This window comes from Lygodium microphyllum, chromosome 30, assembly GCF_053477565.2.
Source record: "Lygodium microphyllum isolate KBCC chromosome 30, Lygodium_microphyllum_v1.1.10, whole genome shotgun sequence".
Taxonomy (NCBI): domain Eukaryota; kingdom Viridiplantae; phylum Streptophyta; class Polypodiopsida; order Schizaeales; family Lygodiaceae; genus Lygodium; species Lygodium microphyllum.
The window spans coordinates 14,939,214-14,965,854 of NC_141164.1; positions in this window are offsets into that span (position 1 = coordinate 14,939,214).

Here is a 26,641-nt window from a genome sequence, read left to right on the forward strand (position 1 = left end):
GAAGGCATTAGCCACATCTACTTCCTTTATGGGTTCTGAGGGTTTGTTGGACTTGGTTGTCATGGAGGGAGCAATTCTTAGGCCTCTTCTTCTTGTCAATATGCTTTTTAATTTCTTTTGACAACTAGCAGACAACATCAACAACTCTCGGAATGTTAAATTTGGTTTAAAAGTGTCCTTTTTCTTCTAGGAGCAACAATATCTGTGCTTTTTCTTCTTGAGGAGGTACTTCAGCATCCTCTATCTCCTGGACTTCTGGTCCTATCTTTGCAACTGTCTATGTTGTTCTCTGTGGCTCTATAGTGCTCTGTACTACATTGTTTTGTACTTCACTATTTTGTTTCTCCCTAGAAAGGTTAAACTTCACGGTCTTGGCAGAGGAAAGATTCTCTTTTGGAACTATGGGTTCTCCTTTCTTTGCTCATGTTATTGCAATAACTTCCAATTCCACCAAATTGAAAGCAAGTTCTTGGGTCTTCTATTGGGTATCGGGAGTAGATTTCATAGGAGCTGGACTTGGACAGTCTTTTGTTGCAGTGTGGCCTTCTCCTTTGCATCGATTGCATAAGGGCTTGTAATCCACAAACCTTCTAGGGTTTGGACAATTCAGTGAGATATGTCCATTTTCTCCACATCTGTAACACTCTAGCTCTGATCTCTGGCCATCGCCAGCAACAGACTGTCGTCCTCTATAACTCTGAGAGGAAAACCTCCTTGGACTGAAATTAGGACCAAACTCCCTAAGCTTTGGTCCAATGTCCTGCATTGTCATTTTGGATTCCAGCAAGTTGAATCTTGCATCTTCATCTTTCTTTCTTCATTCTTGCATCTCTTTCAGAGAGCTGATATCCTCCGTATGGTTCTTCCTTAAACAATATGAACATAAGGCTCCAGAAATGGTTGGTTTTCGAGTACATTCAGTGGCTAAATGTCCCGCTTGATGGCACTTTTTGCACCATGTATTAGAATGCATCACATCTCTCCCACCTCCCGTAGGAGTGGATATATTGGTAGTATTCACCTTCAATGTCTGTAGTTGTTCTGTAATCACATCCATAAGCTCTTTCTTGATGCTTTTGATTGAGTTGGATAGGTAATCCTTCACATTTTCACCTCTCATGGAGTACTTGTAGTAGGGATTTGGGAAGCTTATGTGATTACTGCATACATTGGCTGGGTTGATCCAGAGGGTCTGTTGTTCTGGTTTTGATTCAGAGCTCCTGTTGAGACTTGGGGTTGTTGATTCCAATGGGTAGGATTCCACTATTGTTGAATCGCAAGAGGAAGGATTTGACTAGGAAGGGGACCTTGAGTTGCCATGGGGACTTCTGTAAAGAGTGCTTTTAGGGCGTGAAAGGAGGTTTCTGTTGCAAGCTCGTTCTCAGCCTTGATTTTTGCCTTCTCTCTTCTCATCTACCTCTGGACTCATTCTAGTGCTTGCCTCTTGATTACGTCATTCATCAGGGGGTTGGCTCCAACCAGTTGGTCTGTACTCAACAGAATAGAATCAGAGGGGGCTTCAGTCTCTGAGGGACTCTCTCGCCAACGTTTCTTCTACTTCCTTCTTTTCCACGTCTCTGAATTCAGCTTTCAGACCACTACGGAGAGGAAGGTATTTCGTTCTGAAGGTATCAAAACTCATTCTTTTGAGGATCGTTGTTGTGCCATCATCATAATAATGCCAGCTTTTGATGGTTTCAATAGTATATGTTGTGAAGAATACTCCATCCATCGACTTCCAATGGGTTGCTAATTGGACAAACAAGAGATTGTCAGTGCACCATGTATCCCATGTGTCCTGTTGTTGAGCATCCATGAACAAATGCCCACTTCTTTCTTTCTTGTCTTCGTGAACCTCCACTGACCACGACTCTTGAAGCTTATTTACGATCTCTCACTTGATGATGTCTAAAAACTTCTCAATGAATGCCAGATCTGCCATGGATGATCATTCTTCCTCTTTTTCTGCACTTCAGTTTGTTCTCAAGCAATTTGCCACCAAGATGCACGTCTCTATTGCTTTAATAGAAAGAGGAAATAGTCCACCACGTAGAGCCTACATCATGATGGTTATATGTTTCCACCATTGTGGGATGAACTTCTTTTGAAAAGTGGCATTGGCAATGAGATTCTCCAATTCTTCAGTGGTAGAAGAAACTTTGCAAGCATCCATTGAATTCTTCTCTTCTTGGCAAAGCCATTTCCTTCATTTTCAGCCTCTTTTGATACTTGTTGATGGCAAATTTCCCCGATGCTGTGCACCAAAAACATGGAGCTCCAAAAAGAACACCAATGAAATAGGGTTTCTATTGCAAGAAAATCTATATTGCAACATCAACAACCATCTCTTTCATCTTTTATATAATCACAACAAAGAAAACAACACCAAGAACAAGAAATCTTCATGCAGCTTCATAGAAACAATTCTCCCACGACTTTAATATTTAACAAAATCCATCATATTCTTCATAGAATTCATTAATAGACACAGAAAACACAAAAGAATACTCCACTTTGAATGGAAAAATATCACATATGATTCATCTTCAAAGATTCCACAGCTTTCTCTCACAATCTCTTATAAGTAGATACATTGTTTTGCATAGAACTGGCTCTCTCTCTCTCTCTCTCTCTCTCTCTCTCTCTCTCTCTCTCTCTCTCTCTCTCTCTCTCTCTCTCTCTCTCTCTCTCTCTCTCTCTCTCTCTCTCTCTCTCTCTCTGTGTGTCTCTCAAAATAGTAGATCATATCCTCACTACAATACTCAATAATCACACATAATAATCTTTCTTTGGTCGTGCATGCCTCTTCCAAGAGGTGTGTCTGATATGAAAGGTCACCAGAGCCACTACAGTGACTCTTCATAGCTCATCACTGTCACTTCGCTTCAGTCTTCTCTTGAGTCTTAACTAGCTGCTTTTTCCACTTCTTTAAGCTTTTGAACTAACATTCACCTCTTTCCAAGGCTAGAAAACTTTCCCAAAGTCACACATACATTCCACAAAACACTTACAAAGGCATACATGACAGAATAGAACAGGAACAAAGGCTCTACAATATAAGCTCAAAAGAGGGTTATATAAGGTCATCAGAAAGCATCAAAATCACATAGCTCATACTAAAACCATTCCAAAATATCAAAAATTGTTCAATGAGCTTTCAAAGATTCTCAACTTCCATCAATCATTACTCCATCCTTCATATAGAAGAAAACCAGAACAAAATAGAAGCTAAACAAAACCAATTAGAACCTCAACAGAACCTATCAAAATATCACAGAGCCTCATATCTCTACAAAAAATCATCATGAGCTTCCAAAACATAAACAAACTCATCCAAAACACTCTCAAACACTTCCGAAACAATCAATCATCACTCAAAATCCATCAAAAATCAGCTATTCAAACCTCAAAAACAACATAAATCAACCAAAAAACTAAGTCATTTTAGCATTCAACATGCTATGAATCAAAGTCTGTTTGCTCTAGTTTTCGGCCAAGTAGGTTCAATGAACAGTTTTGTTATGAGATGGCCGTTTTCCATAAAGCATAAAGATATAGGCACTTGATATCTCATTTTTGGTGCCATGGCTAGAGTAATGAGTACATGTCTTTTAGTATTAATCCGTATGGAATCAACATAACATGGCCATTAAATCCTTGGTGGAAATCATTAACTTTATAATGTGTTAATAATCTCTCATGCCTTTTTAATGATATCCCTTTCGGTTACGTTGGCGATGATAGGTGGATTTGGCAATTGGTTTGTTCCGATTCCTATAGGTGCACCTGACATGGCATTTTTGTGATTAAATAATATTTCATTTTGGTTGTTGCTGTCTTCACTATTGCTTTTATTAAGTTCAACTTTAATAGAGGTAGGTAGTGGCACTGGGTGGATGGTTTATCCCCCTTTAAGTAGTATAGCAAGTCACTGTGGAGGAGCTGTCGATTTCGCCATTTTTAGTCTTCACCTATCAAGTGTTTTCTCTATTTCGGGCTCTATTAACTTCATAACTACTAAATTGAACATGCATAGACCTAGAATGACCATACATAGATTACCTTTATCAGTTTGGTCAGTTTTAGTGACAACATTTCTACTTTTATTATATTTACCTATATTAGTAGGTGCGATTACTATGTTATTAACCAATTGGGACTTTAACACCAGTTTTTTTGATCCTATCGTTGGAGGTTTTGAGAATAATATTTGATGGACTGAACCAGAGTTAGAGCTTTTGCTTGGAGTCTTCAACTTGTGAGAGAGTGCGAAGAGTATCATAGAAGCTTCTCCACACTTTTTGGCCTTGCCAAAAAACTTATCTTAAGTGCCTTGCTAGCACCCATTGAGCATTAAAATTAATATGATATGAAATGAATATATGAGGTATCTCATGCAGAATTAATTATTTGGTTTTAGTAAACCACAAAGAAATTATTTGACAAGGTTGTTTAGGATTATCATTAGCAATGAACTTTAGAGGTCGCTTTTTTTAAAGCCTATATCACTTTTCAAAGCTGGAAAATAGGCAGTTGGAAATTCAAGGGGATTTGTCACAACATCAAAAGCATTTTGAAGAAAATAATCGACTTGGCTAAAACAGTGCTTGTTCTGAATTCTTTCGAACCTTTTTGTCTAAGAGAAGCTTCTTGTACTTGATCATTTAGAAAGTAGAGGACCAGACAATTTATGAGCTTTCAAGGCAAGAAAAAGCTTTAAAAACAAGTTTGCTAGCATAAGATGGCATTATTTGCAATAAGGTAGCTTTGTTATTTCGATATAGCCTTAAAGACGAACACAAGCAAAGGCTAAAGAGAAAAGGCCAGTTCTTTGTGCAAAATAAATCGAAGTGACTCATTATTGTTCTCCACCTCTGATCATCCATGAAGTATGCTAGTTTTTTATGCGCTTTGTGATTTTCAATATCAATAACAATAAGCATTTGAAGGATCTAAACTAATTTTCCCTTCTTTGGTTTATATTGGACTAAAGGGATCTGTAGACTGAAGCACTTAAATAAAAATTCGGCGTGTCTTTGGTCAATGCAACGAAACTAACCATCCTCATTATCGTAAAATAAGAACACTTGGCTTTGCATGTTTGCAAGGATTTGAATTTATATCTAGACATTACATACCAACCAATGTAGTCATCGCTAAAGGTACTCAAGACACTGCACTTGGAGCAGTAGAGATAGAAATAAAGATGGTATCATTCATTGAGACTATACGATTGAATTGAACACTTACCGACACCTAGTTAGATAATGACATATAAACAAAAACTCTTGGTTGCATATTTGGAACAAAAGGAGCATCTCATGCAGATTTTTGATGAGCCACCCTAATGCTAAGCACTTTTGCCTTAGCTATATGTTTAAGCTACAGAATGATGTTTGTTATGAGAATTTGTTTGACACTTTTTAATAAGTCGAAACCTTTATGATTGAACCTTGCCCTATTGTCAATGATCCAACCTTGCAAAGGAGGCAGATCAATAGCATGTAATATAACTTGATTAAACTTTCAAAGGGGTTAGGCATTCTCCCTAGGGACCAAAATGGGAGAGATTCAATCTAAAATAAAAAGTATCAAACCCATAGTCTATGCCTTTCTAGATCTACCTGGCCAATCCATTCCGTATGCAAGTTATATGTTGTGGCCTTAACACCTTAAAGTGACTTAATCTTTATTTCCTAGATTGATTTCGGTGTGCATTTTATTCATTTGAAGACAACTTAGTAGACGTTAATGATATCAAAGTAGTATTAAAATGATGGCAATTACCACATGGGAACAATAGCAAGGTTGTGATTAAACTTTTAAGATTGACTACTTAGCAAAGCCACGCCCTTACCCTTCTAGTCCATATACATTGCTTTTTTTTGGAGGTTGGCCAACCCTAGCCAATATTTGGTTGCATATTTTTTTGTCAATATGTGGGCCACATGATTATTTATTAGTTTTTGATTGCCATTTGATGTAGTAAGGAGCTTATGAAATTGACGATTACTTAGCAAAGGATCCAGTAGATTGGTCAAAATTGCCTCAAATAAATAAACCAGTAAAAAGAAAGTAACTTTAAGCAATAAGGCAACCTAACTAAAAAGAATCACCTTTACATACATGCATATGCCAAACCTTTTCAAAATGCACACACCTAGGCCATTTGACAAATGTAAATCTTTGACCAAGATACAGAATCATTAGAGACATTCGAGATTAGGCTTTCTAAGCACCGAAATGCCTAAGATCTTGTAAAAATACATTAGATGAATCATATAATTTATTCCTTAAAAATAAAATCCTCCACTAGTACATTAGCCAAAAATAAGGTAAACATAACAAGAAAATCCATTGACTTGAATAGCTCAATTGATGTTGTAGACTTTGACAGTATAAGAGAAGTTGGTTCCACCATGAAAATTTTCCAATTCACCTCAAAGGTTGCCACGGATCCTTCATCAACTGCCTATGAAGTGCTATCTATTGGCCTATTAAACTTTTTTGTTGCTCGACATGGTCATTTTAGTTTTGATTTTATTGTAAAAGCTAAGTCATTATATTAGCATTGACAACAAGCACTTTTGAGAATCTAAAAAATCTCCAATATCATAATTTTGTCAAATGATGTGTTATTGCAATGACTTAAAATACATAAGAAATACATTGCTTAGCCAGTCAATGTATTCTTAAAGATTCTGTGAAGACCACGATTTGTAAACATTATGATGTTTCATTTATAGAGTCAAATCATACCATTTATCATAATTTGTTGTCACCATTTCATAGCCTAATTTTGGCTCAAAAGAGGGTCAGAGCAGTGAAAAGTGGTCAAGTGACATAAGCTTTTGATTTTATCCAATTTGCTAGATTCTAAGGGATAAAATTAGACCATACATTTTTTGACATCAAAGCAAGCTCTATGTGAAAAAGAAAAAAAATGAGATCCAATAAAAACAATTGTGCTTGACCTTTTGATGCAATTAATAAACTCCATAGCAACAGTTTTGTGAATTCAAAAAGTTATCACTAAAATGATAGACCCAATCGCAGATTCCCCAACTACCACCATTGACACTAATAAAACAAAATAGTTAACCCATCATATCATCTAAATAAACAAAAAATACTAGGAAGCTTAGATCAATAGCTAGTAATATTAACTCAATTGACATTAACATAATGATGATATTTCTTCCATTAAAAAAATTCCCCGAATACCTAAAGGGAAAAAAATCATAGAAAATGTTAAATATTTGACTAGATCCATAGATCAAACTATCTCTTCATCCAAAAAGTAAAAACACAATGGCATAGCAAAGACTTACTTAGACTTTGCGATCTATTTCTGATGTTTATAACCATTCATTCATTAAAGAGAGGTTGCTTTTAAGCATCCTAATGGCCTTGCTTTTGATTTATCTTCTGCCTCAACATATTTTGATTTAGGATTATGTTGAACTTGTTCATCAATACTATAATCAAAAGGGTGTTGAACCTTCTATTAATCTCCTTTTGAATCAAAAGTCTCAATTTTAAGCGCATCTTCAAAATGCACCTTTTGTTCTAGCCCTTTAAACATTGCCAAGGAGATCCTTCCACCCACACCAATAGCTTAATAAGGAGAGCACTTGCTAATTGTTAAGAGTTCAAATCTCTTTTAGTGGGCAAAAACATGTAGCAACCATGACAATCTAAATCTGATGGCTAATTGCTATGAGAATTTAATTTATTCACATTGTGCAATATAAGACTAGTGGCATTGCATGCTTTATGACTGTCCATATGATTGTTTAAGCTCCTATTTAAATTTTCCAATGTCATAGCTTATCTAATTTCTAGTTAATCAGGCCATATGATCCTTGCTCATGGCATTCTTAATTATTCAGTTAGCATAGAAAAGAACTGCCATGAATGTTGCCTGCCAGTGTAAAGCACCAAGAAAAGGGATTTAATGGAAGAGAAAGGAAATGAGATTATATAAAGCATTCATTTTCTTATTTTTGTGACACTAAGATATGAAAGCTAGGGGAGCGAATGGGATTAGATGCCCTAGTACTCCTAGCCATAAACAATGGATACTAAGCATTGCGCATATCGAGCTGTGAAGTGTTGTAGCATTAGTGTTAAGTATCTGGGAGTATTTAAGTGGCTAGGGGTGAACTAGAAAGCTATGACTCTATTCCCTATTGAAGTTTGAAAGGCCACAAGAACCTACAGGTGGGAAAATGAGTCCTTCGCTCCACAAGCATGCGACCATCGTGAAACAAATCCATGTTTCAATACACCTAGTGCCAGATTATAGCAAGAAACAACATGCCAGATAGTATGATAGCTACACCTCATAACTCTAAATACTTGCATTAGTTATGGTATCTTCGGTAAAGCTTCAACCACCCCATGACTTTGTTGCTCTAATGCGAGTCATAAATGGAATAAGAAACATGCCTTACCAGGGCGGAAAGCCCTGAATAAAGGCCTTTTATGATGAAATGTTCTATCTACAAGTCAGTGGACATATAGGAAGAATTGCTCAATATGCATTAGCTCTTGAACATTTATGGTCATTATTTCATTTAGAAATCAATCCTATAATATAGTAAAAATATCTAGATTTTAAGTGGTGATCTCTTGAAAAAGCCTAGATTTTACCATACCAATCAACTATAATGCCTTAAAATGGCATGCTATAAGAAAAACAATGTTAGTTATAATAGAAAGAATGCCTATTTTAAACCCTAGCAAGAATCAAGATAGAGAGATCATATTCAATGCTAAAAGATGGATTGAACCGAACTTTAAGGGCTTTCCCTTACTTTTTTTCGGGAGTAAAGTAGCTAAAGAGTGTAGCATTTGACTATTTATTATGCATTTTGTTTGATTGGAAAAGTGTTCATTGGTTCACGATACGAATACTATTCGTCGGCATGTCGCTAATAGTTTCTGCTAGATAGAGGTATTGTTTTGAATGGGTTGGCTCAGTAGCAACTTTTGGTACTGTAGCCGTGGGAATGAGGTTTGGTACTCGCTACTATGGCCAAGCCTAGGGGTTGTCTTTCATAACAATAGCAAGTTCGTAATTGATAGGTGCAAATAGGGTTGTGTTGATACAAGTTCGACAAAAAAGAAAAAGTAATGAATCCTTTGGTTTCTGATAGATGGAAGATCTGCATGAGCAATACAAGAATTTTTGTATAATAATAATTGATTAATAAGAACATATTCTTTTGGCCAATCCAAACAAGCACCATAACAATCTTTGTTGTTAAAAAATTTTCGCTAGTTTTTTTTTTCACCTTTTGAATGTAACACTCTTTCAGAATTGATGAGTCTTCATTAAAGTACTCATGTTGCAGTAGAGCGATGCTCCATGTATGGCCCTCGAGAGCACACAGAAGGCAAAGATGAGGAAGAAGTTCCTGAAGCCTCGGAAGCAGAAGGTCCCTTTCTGTTCGACAGAATGATTATGGTACCCCTTGGACTGATGCCAAACCTGTGAGGCAAAGACAGAGGTGCATGAATCCAATTTATTATGCCCTAGTAAAGGGCAAATTACTGAAGCTCCTTGAAGCTGAGTTCATTTATCTAGTGGCTTACAGTGAATAGGTTTCGCCCATTGTGGTAGTACCCAAGAAGAACGGAAACCGTGATCCGAAAGCTAAATTCCAAGACGAAGAATGATCATTTCTATAATCCTTTCATAGACCACTATTGGACACAATGGCAGGCCATGAGCTCTATTCCCTCTTGGATGGATTCAATGGATACAATCAAGTCCAAATTGTAGAAGAGGATCAATCCAAAACAACCTTCACAACCGAATGGGGAACCTATGCTTACAGAGTGATGCCATTTGGGCTCTATAACGCTCCTCCTACTTTCCAACAAGTGATGATGGTTGCTTTCCAGAACCATCTACTTGATTTTATTGAGGTGTATCTCGATGACTTCTGTGTCTATAGCTTAATCCGTGAGCATTGGGGACACTTCGAGCAATGTTTTCGAGAGTATGGGATCTCTCTTAATCCCGACAAATGCATATTTGGTGTCTCATTAGGAGTTCTTCTAGGTCACATTGTCTCTGCACAAGGGATAGCAATAGATCTTGCTAAGATTGAGAAGATCATTACCTTAACAACCCCAACCAACCTAAAACAATTGAGAGAATTTCTTGGCCATGTGGACTATTACAAAAAATTCATTGCGCGCTTTGCGACAAAGGCAATCCCTTTTGCATAAACTCCTAAGAAAAGATGCCGAATTTATATGAACCAATGATTGTGATGAGGCGCTCAACACCCTGAAGTAGTGCCTTTGCCTAGCCGCCCGTGTATTACTACATTGGTATTCATCGCCACTGTACACTGCAGGTGGCAGGCGCCCATCATCGTCACTTTATTCTTTATTCTTTTAGTGATAGTTTGAATAATGGAAGGTTCGGTCACACATTGTGACTGTTGGAGTTCCCATTTCTTGTCTCTCCCTTTCTTGCTCTTGCTCTCCCGTCATAGCTCTCGAGTCCAACCTTCGATCCATCACTCCCTTTCAACTGGTATCAGAGCTTTGCTTTCCGACTCTTGAGCTTGGTTCGTGGCATTCTCAGCATCCCATCGACTCCCTAATTGCATTGGGTCTCCTTCTCGGCAGCCATATCCGACTCCTTCGAGCTCCCATCACTCCTCGGCTTCTCGAGCACCTTCCCGACATTATTTGGTACTTTCAAGGCATTACATTAGAGGTATTTGATCATTTTCTTCAGGGTTTACTTCAGTTCTCAGGTCTCATAGGCTGTAAACAAGTTGTGGGCAGCCATAACTCACACCTCTTGGAGCTTCCTTCACCTGGATCTTACTTCCAGCCTATCAAGGCTTGCTGAGGCTTGGTGTAGGCCTTCTTTGGCCCTCATTTGTGCCCCCTTTGGGCCCCGTTGTTGACACGTGGAATAGCAGACCCCTCCAGCTGGCTCACGTTTTTTTTTGCGCCTCTGTTTCAAAATCTGGCCCAAAAATCACTCTTTTTGTCATATCTCGGGCATTCGGAACCCGATTCAGGCAAAGTAAAAGTCTAAGTTGGGGTTTTGGCACGCTTTGGATGCGATCGTGATGTCCAATTTGCCAAATTCTGATGAGAGAATCTTCTGCAATAGATTTTAGGTCTAAGACAACATGTATTTGTATGCCTATGCTTGTTTGGGCATGACTATATAACCGGTTTGATGCCTATTGCATCCCGATTGATTGGGGGATTGAAGCTACATGTAATGCTATGATTTTGGCCTGATTTTGGGGCTGGAAATACAAAGTTTATAATAGTAAATGCATGCTGAATACTCTTGGGCTGAAGCTATCTTTCTTGCTTTGACGTATGCCTATTGGTTTCGGATGTATGTCTTGGGTTATGCTATGATGTATTGATCATCGAGGGATGAGTTTGAGCTTGACATTGAATCCGGATGCTTTTGGAAGCTTGAGCTTATTTCAGCCCGCACTTATTGAAATTGATACATGCTTTGACAGTGATGCTTCTTAGGTTTATGCATACCCGATGCCTACGGCTTGATGCTCATGTCATGGTTGATTACCCTATGCATACGTTGAGCTTGAGTGCTCATTGAAGCTCCACCTTGGATGCATTTTGGATTATCTGGAGTAGTCTTGGATGTTACTTGGCTTGTCAGAGTTTGGATTGGGATGTATTTGATGTCTTACATACTTACGGATGCTACATACGGATGCTCTACTGTCTACATGTTCGGGATGTACTATTGATGTATTGTCTTTGACTTATGTCATTGGCACTATGTCTTGCCTTGGCTTGAGCTCTTGAGCTTGTACATACGACTTTTGTGCCAATGGGAGCATTCTTGAATGCTTATCAAACATTGAGCAAGTGGTACTTTTATGCATTGAGCAGTTACAGACACTTGAGACTTTGGGACTTCTTACCTTTTGGGATGATATATCATCTATCTTGGTTCACTGTATGCGTATGAGCTAAGTCTCAGTTTTGGATCCGTATCTTTGTGAACTGACACCTACTTGTGTCAAGTTTTGGTAGTGGCAGGAACACTTTGCCCCATTGCCTTGGGGGTGTGCCTACTCACTAGCAGATGTTTATATGACATACTTGGGTGTTGGATTCATGCTTATCGACCGTCATATGCTTATGCTATGCCCGCATGATACCGGCTTTGGTCTTGGTAGTATCTAATTGCCTTGGGATTCAATTTTGGCATTGTTAGCTCTCTTTTACTGAAATCTGAAATTTATTACAGCAAGCATATATGTATGGCTTGACATGGATTTTTCATGCTGAAATACTCTGAAATGATGTACTTTCACTAGTAGTTGGCAGGCAGCAGCTTTGATTCCACTTTCTTCACCATTTTTCCTCAATTTTGGTGATTTTTTTGTCATTTTCTACAGTAAACAGCAAGCAGTTTTGAACTGTCTACAGTCTTCCAGCCTGCATTATGGCCAGTCATGATATTTTCAACATCACTAAGCTTGATGGTACGAATTACTCTTATTGGAAGAGCCGGATTTGGTAGGTGTTAGTGCAAAAATCTCAGATCAAACCTTTGAGGTTAAGCGGGCATCCGCCTGCAACTATGCCAGATGAGGAATGGCTTGAGCTTGATGAGTTATGCAAGTCCACTATTGTATTGTCTCTCACAGAACAGGTTCACTACAATGTATTTGAGGAAGAACAGAGTGCATGGCAGTTGTGGGATAAAATCAAGAATCTCTATGACAAGAAAAGTCCATCGAGTCAAATGTATTGGCTGAAGGAGCTTATGGATCTGCACACGAAGGAGAATGTGAGTATGTCTGTTCACTTGAGCCAGCTCCATGCTATACTCAAGAACTTGACTTCGCAGGACATCAATTTTGCATAGGATGTCACTCCTCTTTTCTTGCTTGGTACTCTTAATGAGTCATGGGATGTATTCCGCACTGCATTATGCGTCTCTATTGCTACCTTGAAATTATCTGATGTTGAGGGTGCTCTTCTGCAGAGCAAGAAGAGGTTAACCCTAAGAATTTGGATGCCTCTCGTGTGTCTCATGCTATGACAGCTAGAGGCAGAAATGATGGATATGGAAAGCATGGCAGTGGTAGTGGCCGTGGACGGGATTCTCAGAAATCTCGATCCAAATCTCGTGGGAAGTCACATAGCAAATCCCGTGGCAAGAATGCAGATGTTACTCGTCACCATTGTAGGAAAAAGGGCCATATTAGAACACAATGCCATGAATTGCGCAATGAAAGGCACAAAGATAAGGGGAAAGACAAAGTGCAGGATAAGTCTTCTGATCGCAACATAGTACCTGCAAAGTCTAGTGTTAAAATTGAAGAGATCAATGTTATGCAACCTGAGAATGTTGATGATGATGATTATATCCTAGCATCTTCTTCTAGTGCTTCGCAAATGACAGAGATACACTCTATGTATGCACAGTATTGGCTCTTGGACTCAAGTCCGTCCTTTCATGTGACACCTTGCTGAGAGTGGTTTCATTCACACCATAATGTTTCAGGTTCTGTGCACTTGGGTGATGACAACTCTCTTGATATTGTGGGCATTGGTGATGTTAGGCTGCAATTTCCTTCTGGCAGCAGTTTTGTTATGCATGATGTACGTCATGTACCTACTTTGACACGCAGTCTCATGTCAGCTGGACAACTTGATGACGCAGGTTATCATGTATCTTTTGGAGACTTTGCATGGAAGATCACTCGTGGCAGACTTGTGATTGCGAGAGGTGCCAAGGCTGGCAATCTCTGCCCCTTGATTGTAACAGCTTCTTTCATTGATCATGTTTTGTCTGTGGGTTCTATCCCACATGTATCTCTTTGGCATGCCCATTTGGGCCATATATCTTTGAAGGGAATGAAAATGCTTTCTGATTTGCAATACTTATCGCCCCTTGATTATGCATGTTTTGATTCATGTGAGCATTGCCTTTATGGCAGGTAGACTAGGTCTACACATAAGAAGTCTAGTAGGCCACGCATGAGTGAGCCCTTGGCATTGGTACATTCGGATGTCTATGGGCCCATGCCTTGTCAATCTATGGGTGGTGCAAAGTATTTTGTTACGTTCATAGATGATTTTTCATGGAAAGTTTGGGCTTATCCCATTAAGTTGAAATCGGATGTCTTGGTTGTGTTTCAAAGATGGCTTGCATTGGTTGAGACCCAGTCTGGGTATAGGCTAAAATGCCTAAGGACAGATAATGGGGGTGAGTATGTCTCATGTGCTTTTGAGCAATTATGTGATGAGAGGGGTATTAAGCATCAATTGACTGCCACCTACATCCCCCCCAGAATGGTTTGGCTAAGCAGATGAATAGAACCATCCAGGAGCATGTATGTAGTATGCTTAGTCATGCATGCCTACCACAGAGCTTTTGGGCTGAGGTAGTTAGTACAGCTGTGCATGTCAGAAACAGATCACCTTCTAGTGGTTTGGATTTCCAGGTTGCAAAGGAAGTATGGACAGGAAAACCCCCCTCTTATGCGTATCTCCGTGTCTTTGGATGTGAGGCATTTTGCCATGTGCCCAAGGACAAGAAAAGTAAGCTGGATCGCAAGAGTGTCAAATGCATTTTCCTTGGTTATGGGGATGCAGGCGAGATGGGTTACTGTCTCTGGGATCCGTAGGCGCGGAAAGTCATCTGTAGTCATGATGTAGTCTTCTATGAAGACAAGATGCATAGGCAGCCTGAGAGAGTTGTTGAGATCCGCAGGGTCATATTTCAGGAGGAGCCGAGAGCTCCCGCACAGCCAATTGGACAGCCTATAGCTACAGCAGATGCTCATGGTCAGGGCATTGGACAGGCAGCTGGGCAGGCAACAAAGCCTGCTGTGAGATGGTCTACTAGAGACAGACATCCACCAGATAGATTTCAGCCCTCAATGCATTATGTCTTGGTTATAGATGCAGGAGAGCCTTTCACTTATGATGAGGCTATGCGCAGGGGTGACAGTCACTCCTGGGAGAGGGCTATGCAGTTTGAGATAGACTCCTTGCATAATAATGACACTTGGGATTTGGTTTCCTTGCCTATGGGCAAGAAGGCTTTGCCATGCAAGTGGGTGTACAAGCTAAAAAGTACCCCTGGACACCCCAAGCCGGCATACAAGGCTAGATTGGTAGCAAAGGGTTTTAAGCAGGAGCATGGTGTAGACTTTGATGAGGTCTTTTCTTCTGTGGTTAAGATGACCACCCTGCACTTAATCTTGGCTTTGGTTGCTCAGCTTGACTTGGATTTATACCAGATGGATGTCAAGACGGCTTTCTTACATGGGGACTTGCATGATGAGATTTATATGCCCCAGCCTAAGGGCTTTGCAGAACCTGGCAGGGAGCACCTAGTGTGTAAATTGAAGAAAAGACTTTATGGCTTGAAACAGGCACCTAGGGAGGAGTGGCATCATAAGTTTGATGCCTTTGTGCAGTCATATGACTACAGCCGGAGTGCTATGGATCCGTGTCTTTACACGAAGAAAGCCCGTGATGGTTCTTTATTAATTTTGGTACTCTATGTGGATGATATGCTGATAGTAGGGAAAGCTCATGATGAGCTAGATGCTCTTAAGGCTCAGCTCAAGAAAAGCTTTGAGATGAAAGATCTGGGACAGGCTGCTCGCATACTTGGTATGCGAATTATACGCAACAGGCATCAGGGACTCCTCTACTTGTCACAAAGGTAGTACATTCATAAAGTCCTTGAGCACTTTCGCATGCAGGACATAAAGCCTATTGGCTATTCATTGCCTTCTTATGTGAAGGTATCACAGGCTGATTGTCCGCAGACAGAAGAGTAGAAGGCCGAGATGTGGCCAAGATTCCCTACGCATCCGTAGTGGGCAGTCTTATGTATGCCATGATAGCCACTCGTCCAGATATTGCCTTTGCAGTTGGTGTTGTGGCACGCTATATGGCTACATGTGGCAAGAAGCATTGGGATGCCTGAAGGATATCATGAGGTATCTGAAGGGCACTGCAAATATGTGCATATGCTATGGCAGCCAGGATACAGGAGTCGTGGGGTACACTGACTCTGATTATGCAGGACATGCAGATAGTAGGAAGTCCACTTCTGGCTATGTATTCACATATGCTGGAGGTGCTATTTATTGGATGTCCAAGGTGCAGAAATGCACGGACCTTTCTACTACAGAGGCCGAGTATGTTGCAGCCACACTGAGGCTTGCAAGGAGGCCATTTGGTTGGGTCGTTTGGTTGTTGATCTTGGTATTGATGCTATCCCTACACTGCATTCGGATTCTATGAGTGCTATTTAGTTAGCCAAGAATCTGGTCTTCCATGCGAAGATGAAACACATCGAGGTGAGGTATCACTTCATACGTGGGGTCGTTGAGGATAAGAATGATCTTGTCAAAATCTCGACTGACCAGAATCCTGCAGATCTGCTCACGAAAAGCCTCTCTACAGAGCGCTTTGCCTTCCTCAGGAGGTTAATGGGTGTGGGATGAGATGACATCTTTCCTCATCCTGTTGTACATGTGTATATGTTGTACTGTCTTTTTTCTTTTTCTTTTCACTTCTCACTGGGGCAGATTCGCCTTTAAGTGGGAGGTTGTTAGGGGTAAAGGCGCCTCTGCCTAGCCGCCCGTGTATTACTACACTAACAGTCACCGCCATTGCACATTGCAAGTGGTGGGTGCCCATCACCATCACTTTATTCTTTATTCTTTTAGTGACATTTTGAATAAAGAAAGGCCCGGTCACACATTGTGACTATTGGAGTTCCCATTTCTTGTCTCTCCCTTTCTTGCTCTTGCTCTCCCGCCATAGCTCTCGAGTCCAACCTTCGATCCATCGCTCCCTTTCACCATATGTACACTGAGCATCAGTTGAAGGCCTAGGTGCAATCTTATGCCAAGAGGGCCCCTCTAAGTTAGATCAACCTATCTATTATGCAAGTTAGAAAGTAACCGATAGAGAGCAAAACTACACAGTGATCGAACCGAGCTTGAGTGTCTGGCAATAATGTTTGCTTTGGAGAAGTTCCGACATTATCTACTGTCGACACATTTCAAATTCAACATGGACCATGAAGCCCTATCCTTTCTGATGAACAAGGCTGTGAAGGGAAGAATAATGAGATGGCTCATTTTGTTTCAAGAGTTCAACTTTGAAGTGGTTACCAAACCCAATCGCTCTCATGTCTTGGCTGATCATCTGTTGTTGCGAATCCCTCAAAGCAATGATGAAGAAGAGCAAGATGATCCAGACCTTCCTAATGCTTCCTTGTTTCTAGTCAAAACAGTTATCCCATGGTACACAAATATAGCCAACCTTCTAGCAACCCAACAGTACCCCCTGGGGTATCTCGAGCCATGAGAAGAAGAAGCTTCTGTTGGAATCAACCCCCTACACCCTATTAGGAGGTATTTTGTACAAGAAAGGCAAGGATGGAGTCCTGCAAATATGTGTTTCAGGAGAAGAGATTGAAATTGTTCTGAAAGAATGCTATGATGAGCCTTGTGGTGGACACTTTGCGGAAGAAGTGATAGTTAGAAAGGCCTCACTTGCAGGGTATTGGTGGCCAACCCTCCACAAGGATGCCTATGATTACTGCAATCGGTGTGATGCTTATCACCGAATGGGAAAGCCTACCAAATCCAATGCCATGCCCCTGCAATCTATTCTTTCCCTAAAGCCGTTTGGGAAGTGGGGGATTGATTGAGCTTGGTCTATACAGACTACGTGACAAAGTGGTGTGAAGCCAAAGCTCTGAAGTGGGACGATGGTAATAGCGTGGTCTTGTTCCTATACGAGAACATCATCACCCATTTTGGCAGTCCCCTAGAGCTTGTCAGTGACCAAGGTACTCACTTCCTCAACAATATTATGGAAGAGTTGACAAAACTATGTAAGATCTCTCATCATGAGTCCACAACCTATTACCCCAGAGCCAATGGCCAAGTCGAAGTTACCAATCGCATCCTCTACTCGATTCTAACAAGAATGATAGTAGCTGCACATCGTCGTGATTGGGATGATCAACTTATAGAGGCCCTCTGGGTGTACAGAACCTTCCATAAGGCGACTACATGACAAACTCCTTTCCAATTGGTGTACGGAACAAAAGTCGTCTTTCCTATTGAACTCAAGCTACCCTCTCTATGCATCTTGGCTTTCCTTCCGTCTGATGCAACAAAGGTGGCAAGGATGGTTCTGATACATGGTGTTCCTGCCATTCTACACTTTAAATACAATAAAAAAGAAACAAAAAAATAAAAACAAAATAAAAATATATCGATCATGGAAGAAAATGACTTCGATCCCTATCATGCCGACCTATTCTTTGAGAAAATGTGGAAACACCCTCGGGAGGAGTAGTGCAAAAGAAAAGAAATAAAAATAAATAAAAGAAAAATAAAATGATTATGGGAGAAAAGGAAGCAATTCCTTGTCATAATAGGTCTCGTTCCAAGAAAAGGTCGCACGCACATTTGGACGGGAAGCTGGTTGTGGAAAAGGTGGTAACACTCTGCAGTCCAGGATCACTGAATCTCTAGCTAAACTCTTGCAGAAGAAGTTTTTGAGTCACCTCCCTTGGTGCATTGAATCCTATAACCCCTTTATTGCTTCTGATTTGTACAACATACTAAGTTTCCAACATGCAATCCAAGCACCGAACTTGTTGGCTACCTCCTTGGGTATCCCTCTTCATCAACCAATCCACGTTGACACCATCAACCAGACAAAGCTATCCTCATTGACAAACCTAGAGCATTGTGAGCTTTCATCCTAACCGGATGGGGATGTGAGTATGGGCTGCCTTGAATGGAGAGTTTCTCACACGGGATGGGCCTCTCAATGCACAAAGCACAAAATTGTTCCTATGCACGGCATTATAAGGCTCCCTCGCCTTCCTTCTCACACCGTATGCCAACACATGGAGGAGGAATGCACAGTTGCACCATCAATTGCGCACAAGGCATACATCCTCTGCACAAGTGATAATGAGGATTACATCAATGGGTTTCAGGAATGGGCTCCCTCCTGTATCTATCAACAGAGCATGAGATAGAGGGGGGGTTGAGCGTGAATGATGTTTTCTCAAACAATTATTGAGATGTGCAAATTGAGGGATGTTACGATAGTTGGCGTCAAGTACGTTCTCATCTCCCTATGCACATATGGGATGGGTCCTTGCCATCACCACAGGATACATCACCCTATTTGATACACTGCACTACAAGGCTCCCTAGCCTTCTTGCTTGCACCTATGCCAAACGAGGTTGGACGCACTAATGCACCATCAACTATGCACACTAGCATACTCCCTCTGAACCATCTCCCTTATTGATTTCTAAACTGGGTGTGAGACTGGGTTTTCATCATTATTCACATTGAGCGATGTTTGTTGTGGGGCGAGCAACTGTTCTTTCATTCCATTTGAGTGACCTTGAGTTGAGTGCACTATCTTTCGCCATCGACGATTTTCCACAATTCCCTCAGTAGAGTTGCCTCCTTGGATGCTGTTGCATGGTCCTTGCCACTCTAAATGTGTGCTGCGAAGACACGGTACCTCCAACAACTGACAACGACACAGGACGCAACATCGACAATTGACTTCACTTCTCGGTAACATGGGCCAAGTTTTTCTAACCCTACACCTTCTGTTTATTAGTGACGGTCATGTTTTGAGTGTGGGGACATTAGCGGTTAGTCTAATGTGGTGTCCTAGATCCCTGTTGCTTGGTTTACCCTTCCCATTAAGGTCTTAAGTGTGGGGACGCATCCCTGCGTGTCTACGATGCATACCCTCATGCATATCCTGATTCTAATCATGCATCTATGCCATGACCTGATTTTACCCTGATGGGGTCTCTTCCCCACCTACCTGTCCTCTTTCCCCCTACTCCCGAGGACGTTCCTTCTCTGTTTTATTTTATCCCTTGATTTCATGGTTTTTTATGTGAATGCACCCTACATTCACCAGAACCCATATCCAACCTTATAACCCTATTTATCATTTTAAATGGAACACTTTTTCTTTTTATAGCCTCTTTTTCGATCAACGGTTCAAAAGTTATTAATTTTTTAAGAATTTTATGAACCTTGATGTGTTTCCATGTGAATGCACCTTTTTTGCTTCAAAATAGCCAATGGATGTGATAGTCCTAACCTATGCCTTTCACTTAACATTTTTCCTTTTTACCACTAGTCATTCCAAGGTACGGTTTGTCTGTTATTAATTTTTGTGGATTATCGTGTCTTTTTCATGCTTCTTTTCGTTCTATGCGAACCTACCCTATTCTCCTCTGAACTTTATTCTAATTTAATAGCTTTGTCTGACCCATCTTCTTGCCCATTATTTCTTTTTACTCCACCCCGTTCTAACCTTTGTATTTATTATTATTAATTTTTATATGTGTTTTCGGGCTCCCTTTTATTGTTTTTTTCCATGTGAATGCCTCCTCATGTCCCCAAAAATACGTTTTGATCTGATAGCCCTATCACTCACACTTGTCCTAACATTTCTCCTTTTTATTTCCTCTTGTTCCAATGTACGGATCTTCCAGAATTAATTTTTGAGTCCCGTTGCATGTGCATTTTTATTATTTTTCCCATGTGAATGTGATTTACCTCCCCCAGAACCATGTTTTCCCTTATCCATCCAGTCCAACACCTCATTGCAAACATTTTTCCTTTTCATCTCGCCGGATTTTGACCTATATATCCCTCCATATTTATTTTTACGTCATGTTTCAAGTGTATTTTTGTGGGGTTTTTCCATGTGAATGGGTCTTATCCCTATCGAAACCACGTTTTGATGTGATAGGCCGGTTTGACACATTGTCTTGCACAATTTTTCTTTTTTTTGCACTTCGTTTCGACAAACGGATTTCTCGAAATTAATTTTCGTTTAATATTGTGCCTCGATGTCACATGGGTTTGCGCCCAAACGCCCTCTTTTTTGTCTTTCGATGCGCGTTGCCGCATTCATCATGCCGTCCTCTATCCCTATGTGTGGCTGCACCCTCTCCTATTCCTGGCAATGCAAATTTTTTTACCCCCACTTGCGCATGCGCGCAGGAGGGGGAGGCCCCGCTTTTTTTTTTCCTTCTTAGGTTTTTAAAAATAATAATAATTTAAAAAAACCTTTTACTTGTTTAATTTTAAAAAGAATTTTAAAAAATACCCCTCAACCATCCGCGTCCCCCCCAACCTCCATTTTCCCTCCTCTCCCTCCTCTCTCTCCTCTCTCTTCTTCTTCTTCTTCTTCTTCTTCTTCTTATTCTTATTCTTCTTCTTCTTCTTCTTCTCTCTCTCTCTCTCTCTCTCTCTCTCTCTCTCTCTCTCTCTCTCTCTCTCTCTCTCTCTCTCTCTCTCTCTCTCTCTCTCTCTCTCTCTCTCTCTCTCTCTCTCTCTCTCTCTCTCTCTCTCCCCCTACTCCTCCTCCTCCTCCTCCTTCCCCTCCTCCTCCTTCATCATCATCATCATCATCATCATCATCATCATCGTCATCGTCATCTTCTTCTTCTTCCCCCACAACACCTCCCCGTAGCGCTCCAACCCCCGCGCCACCACCATTGGGCCATGCCCCACTGCCACAACGCCTCCCCTTGGCGCTCCAGCTCCCGCGCCACCTCCATTGGGCCGCACCCCGCCGTCGTCGCAGCTCCTCACCCCTGTTGCCGCCCGCTGCTCCTAGTCCTCCACCCTGCTCCAGCGCCTTCCCCCCCGCCTCCCATAATCCCCCCCCCCCCTCTCCCACCAAGCCTACCCCATTACCTCCCCTACCCCGCCTGTTGTGCCCTCCCTTCCCTCCACCACCCCCATCCACCCGTACCCCTTATCCCCCATTTCCCCTCCATTAACCCCCCTTCCCCCCACCCCCACAAAAACCCACCCTACCCCTACTAAGCCCCCCTTCCCACCCTCCGCATTCACAACCCCCCAAACCCACAGAAACCCCCCCTCTCCATCGCCCCCTTTCCCACCACCCCAAATCCGTAGCCACAACATCGAACTAAAAAGAGAAAAACCCCACCCCCCCGCAGGTCCCCCACTCCTGCCTTGTGGTCCTATACTTGCCATGGGCCCCTAGTTGGCCCTTGTTAACCTGCGCAACGCTCCTATTTGATGCTGACCTATGCTTCTTTTGTGTTTTGTGGTTGTTCGTGTGCTCGTGACGCGTTCGTGAGTTGTCAATGAGCGTTCACGCACAAAGACGCGCATGTGGTTTTTTCCGTGCGATGGTGCGTGCTTAACAACTCGAGGAAACACTTAAAAACCTTAAAAAATCATATAAATTCAATTTAAAAACACAAAGATAGTTGAAATTTTCTTTGTCAAATTGGAAAATTTTTTGGATTCTTTTCTTGGTTGCAATGTAGAAAATTAATTGCAAAAAATTATAAATATTCAAAATTCTTCAAAATCCATTGAAAATCAAACAAAATTCATTTAAAAATCAATTAAAAATAGAAATAATTTTAAAAAAACAAAAAATACCACCAACTTATTTAAATATTTTTTGAATGTTTCACAAGCTAAAAATACTTTGCCAAATGGTCAAACTATTATTTTAAAGAAAAAATACTAATTAAATACTCAAATTCATAAAGAATTTATTTTAAATTCTAAAAATAAGCTTAAAAATGCTGGATAAATTCAAAAACATTGTTAAAACTTGATAGTTTAGTTTTCACTCATGGTGGATTGTTGAAACCTCACCATTAAAATTCTAAATTTATTCATGTGACCAATTTAACCAATTTTGCCCAAAAAAATAATCAATCCACACCCAAAATTTTCCCTATGTTGGATTCACACCAACATCTCCCAACAATATGCTTTCACCTGCCAACAATATGCTTTCACCTGCAATATCCCCACTTAACCACTCCCAAATAACAATAATAAACTATATATATATATATATATATATATATATATATATATAAAACTTTTAGTTAAAAATAAATAAAACAACAATAACCAAACAAACCAAATACGCTTACACTAATCTTAACTTTATTTTTTTTTAATGAAGTGGTAGTTTTGGTTTTTGTACGCTTACTTTATCACATATTTTCTTGTTAGTGGCCTTTGTTTTTTTTGACTCACTTGCATCTTGGGGCTGATACGTGCGCATTCAATTTTATTACATACACACCCCTACCAGGTATTTATTTTTCTATATTTTTTTATTTTTGGTTACCCCAAAACCACGATTAATTGTTAAAAGAAACTTTAATCATACACTTTTTCACCTGCGCTCACGCTAAACTCACATTTTTATAATAAATTAAAATCAACCCACTGTTCACTTAGCACGCACTTCGTGCACTATAGACACATCTAAGTTTATTTTTAAATAAACATGCCGTCACAAGTGCACACATTAAATAAAAAGTGCTAAACACATACTTAATTTTTAATCAATGAATTCGCATTTAGAGACCAAAGTCAAAGTTCAAAGTCAAGGTTACGATAAAGAAGCACCATTTCACACTTAATAATTTTTAACTAAAGGATAAGAAAAAACTGTCATTTTCTTTTAAAGGTTTATAACGTAATAAAATCTCACCCATTCTTAATAATATTATTAAAATGAACCCTTCACTATATTAATTCCCCTAAATTGCACATTCCCTTTTTAATAAATGTGATTCGTGGGGATGATAGAGTCTTGTCTAGAGTTTGTTTCATTACAAGTGGTTAATATTTCCAATGTCATGTCCATATGATTAGTTCTTGCGAGTTTTTTTTTTTTGTTATATGGATATGTCAAGTACGATATGTCTTGTTATTTTCTTTTTTGCCTAATACTACGGGGATTTAGGGTATCTGTTTGTATTGCATCGCATGAAGCTTTCAATCGTATGTGTGTAGAGGTCATGTCGAATATTTTCTAGAATGTGGCTTGCTTGGGGTGGTCAGTTAGTTGGTTAAGTCTATGTCAATTCATTCAGATTGATATCTTATTCATATCTTGTTATTTTGCATGCATTTGTTGTGATTGTCTGTGTGTATGGTATGTGTGTAATCCATCTAAATGGCACCTCTTACTCCTCCTCCAATGTTCAGTACGTCCCATTGGTGTCTCATGACTATTCTTTATTACTAGAGTTAGATCTTATTAGCAAAGTAGGCTTAGTCAAGTTCATCGCACTCTCATTGCCACTCATCCCAAAGGATACCGATACTTGTGATTAGTTTCTAGCCTCTTGTAGTAAGAGGTCTGGCCATGTTAGAGGAACAATTATTTAGCTGATGCCTCAAAGTTTGGGCAAGGCTCTATCTTTACCCTATCGGGGAAACTCTTTCCCTACTACTAGACAATTATTCTCAAACGAGGATATCCTTAAGTTGTTGCAAAAGCGCACACAAGATATGTTGGATCCCAAGAAGGTTCTTACCACTTCAGGCATCAGTATCTCCATGATCTCTAATCCTATGTGGAACCAGTTATGCCAATTTCTTCAGGACAAGTTTATGCCTACCAAGACACCCTTTAATTACCTTTCAAATGAGTTGTTTACAGCTTCTGAAATGGTATTGAAAGACATAACTATTGATTGGAGTTCCTACCTTTTGTCAAAGATGGATCAACACTTTGTCAGAGCCACAAGAGGTAATGTAACTAATGTTGCATTTGGTTCCTACCTTTCTATCTTCTTGGCATATGGCACCCCTCCAAAAGAAGTTCCTACCTCGATAGTTGATCCACCAGAAGCTCCTCCTCCTTACTGAACACACTAATGTTGTCATTGAGGATCTTGATCCTATCCCTCCTATGGTAGTTCAGAGGAAACGCCTAAAATGAGTGGCTAAATCAACCCTAACTCCTCCTCCAGTCTCCATTCATGTTCAATCTAGCATTCAACTACTAACTTTCCTCACAACACCAAATCTTTTCAGAGCACATCATGATGGTACTCTTGAGATTTCCATCCCTTCAGTACAACGCTTAGTAGCTAGAGATGCAATTCCCTTCCTATGTCAAGACATTTAGTGTTCTATTGAGCTCTTGGTGAATGCCTGTATCCAGTAGCTCTATTCCTCTTGCTATGACGAAGTTCAACAAACCAAAGAAGAGCTGACAAAAGCAAATGATGAGCTAGCTTCTGCTCATGAACGTTTTGTTGATCTTTGTATCCAAATGGAGCAACAGACTAATATCATTGATGCTCAAAAAATGGAAATTTCTAGTTTGCACACTCAATTGGCTGACACTAAAACCCAAGTGGTTAATGTGATTGAGGAGAGGGATAGATTGTTGAAGGAATATCATAAGCTTCAAGCTTTAATAACTGCTCAGACTAGGGAGCTTAAATTAGCACATACCACCCTAGAATAGAGTAGCATCCAAATTCAGCAACTTAATGATTAGTTAGTTCAGTCACATTCTTCTTCACAGACCCCTATTGTACATCCAGTTTCTTCTTTGTCCCCTGTGGACTTGGCAGTTCTCCAACGACAAGCCATGATATATCCTTTGTTCCAGGCTAAAGTGGAAAGGATTTGGTCCAAGACGGACTTATTATGGTCTTCATTTGAGCAGTTTCAAGAGTATGTTCCTCCTCGAGATCACTCATTTTTTGTGCACTATCAGCTATAGAAGTTGGCCTTCTATATTAAGCTCTCAACGATGGATCTACCTCTTCTAGAGGATTGATGGAGTGGAGCTTGGTCTTCTAGTTTATTGACTGAAGTAGTCCGAATGGTTTTTGAAGACTCTGTGACTTTGGATACAATACTGATGTCTTATATGTATTTGGGAGGTGATCTGTTGATTCCAGACGATGAAGATCTAGCTTGGTATGTTGGGGATATCATCTTACAAGCTGCCTTGTACATCAAACATTTGGAGTTGCTGATAGATGAAATGTTCCAGTCTTATTCTTTCAAAGTGGTTGCTTGCCCTAACATTTCATGGCATATAATGACTGATTCTATGATCTTAAATTAAAGATAGAATAAAGCCCCTATTCATGTGCAGAACATTAACCAACTGAGGGTGGATCGTTTAGTATATCTTTCCAAACAACATCCATTTGATTCATCTCTCTTTGATGCTTACCATCAATGATTTGCTTTAGGTCCATCCGTTCCTAGCTTATATTATTTTCAACGAATGGCCCATTGGTATGATGCTTATTTCTCCCTTTATAAATCCAACTCAACAGTCATTTTACCTCTCCTTTTCCAACCTCAAGGTGGCCCTCAAATTCTGATCTTTACTTATTGTTCTTTCATTGAAGATTGAGTATTTTCCCCTTCTCCGTCTTGTCCTTCCCCATCTATACATATTCCTTCCGCTTTTCCTGCTTATCAATTAACACCTTTCTTAATCGATTTGTCTAGATTCTTAGCTAATCCTTCTTTATCTTATTCCTCATTTTATGATTTTGTCTACCTATCTCTTCATCCTCTTGTACCAGTTCCTCTTCCATCTTCTACCATTTCTATTTCTCAGCCCCCTTAGTTGATTAGTGGGTATGCAGGGTTTGATCATAAGATTACAAGAAGAAGAGGATGGAGTTTAGTTGATTCTCTTACTGGACCACAGATTAATTGGCCATTAATTCCAAGGGAGTGGATGACTGCTAATCAAGCGTACCAAAATTATCTCCATTTT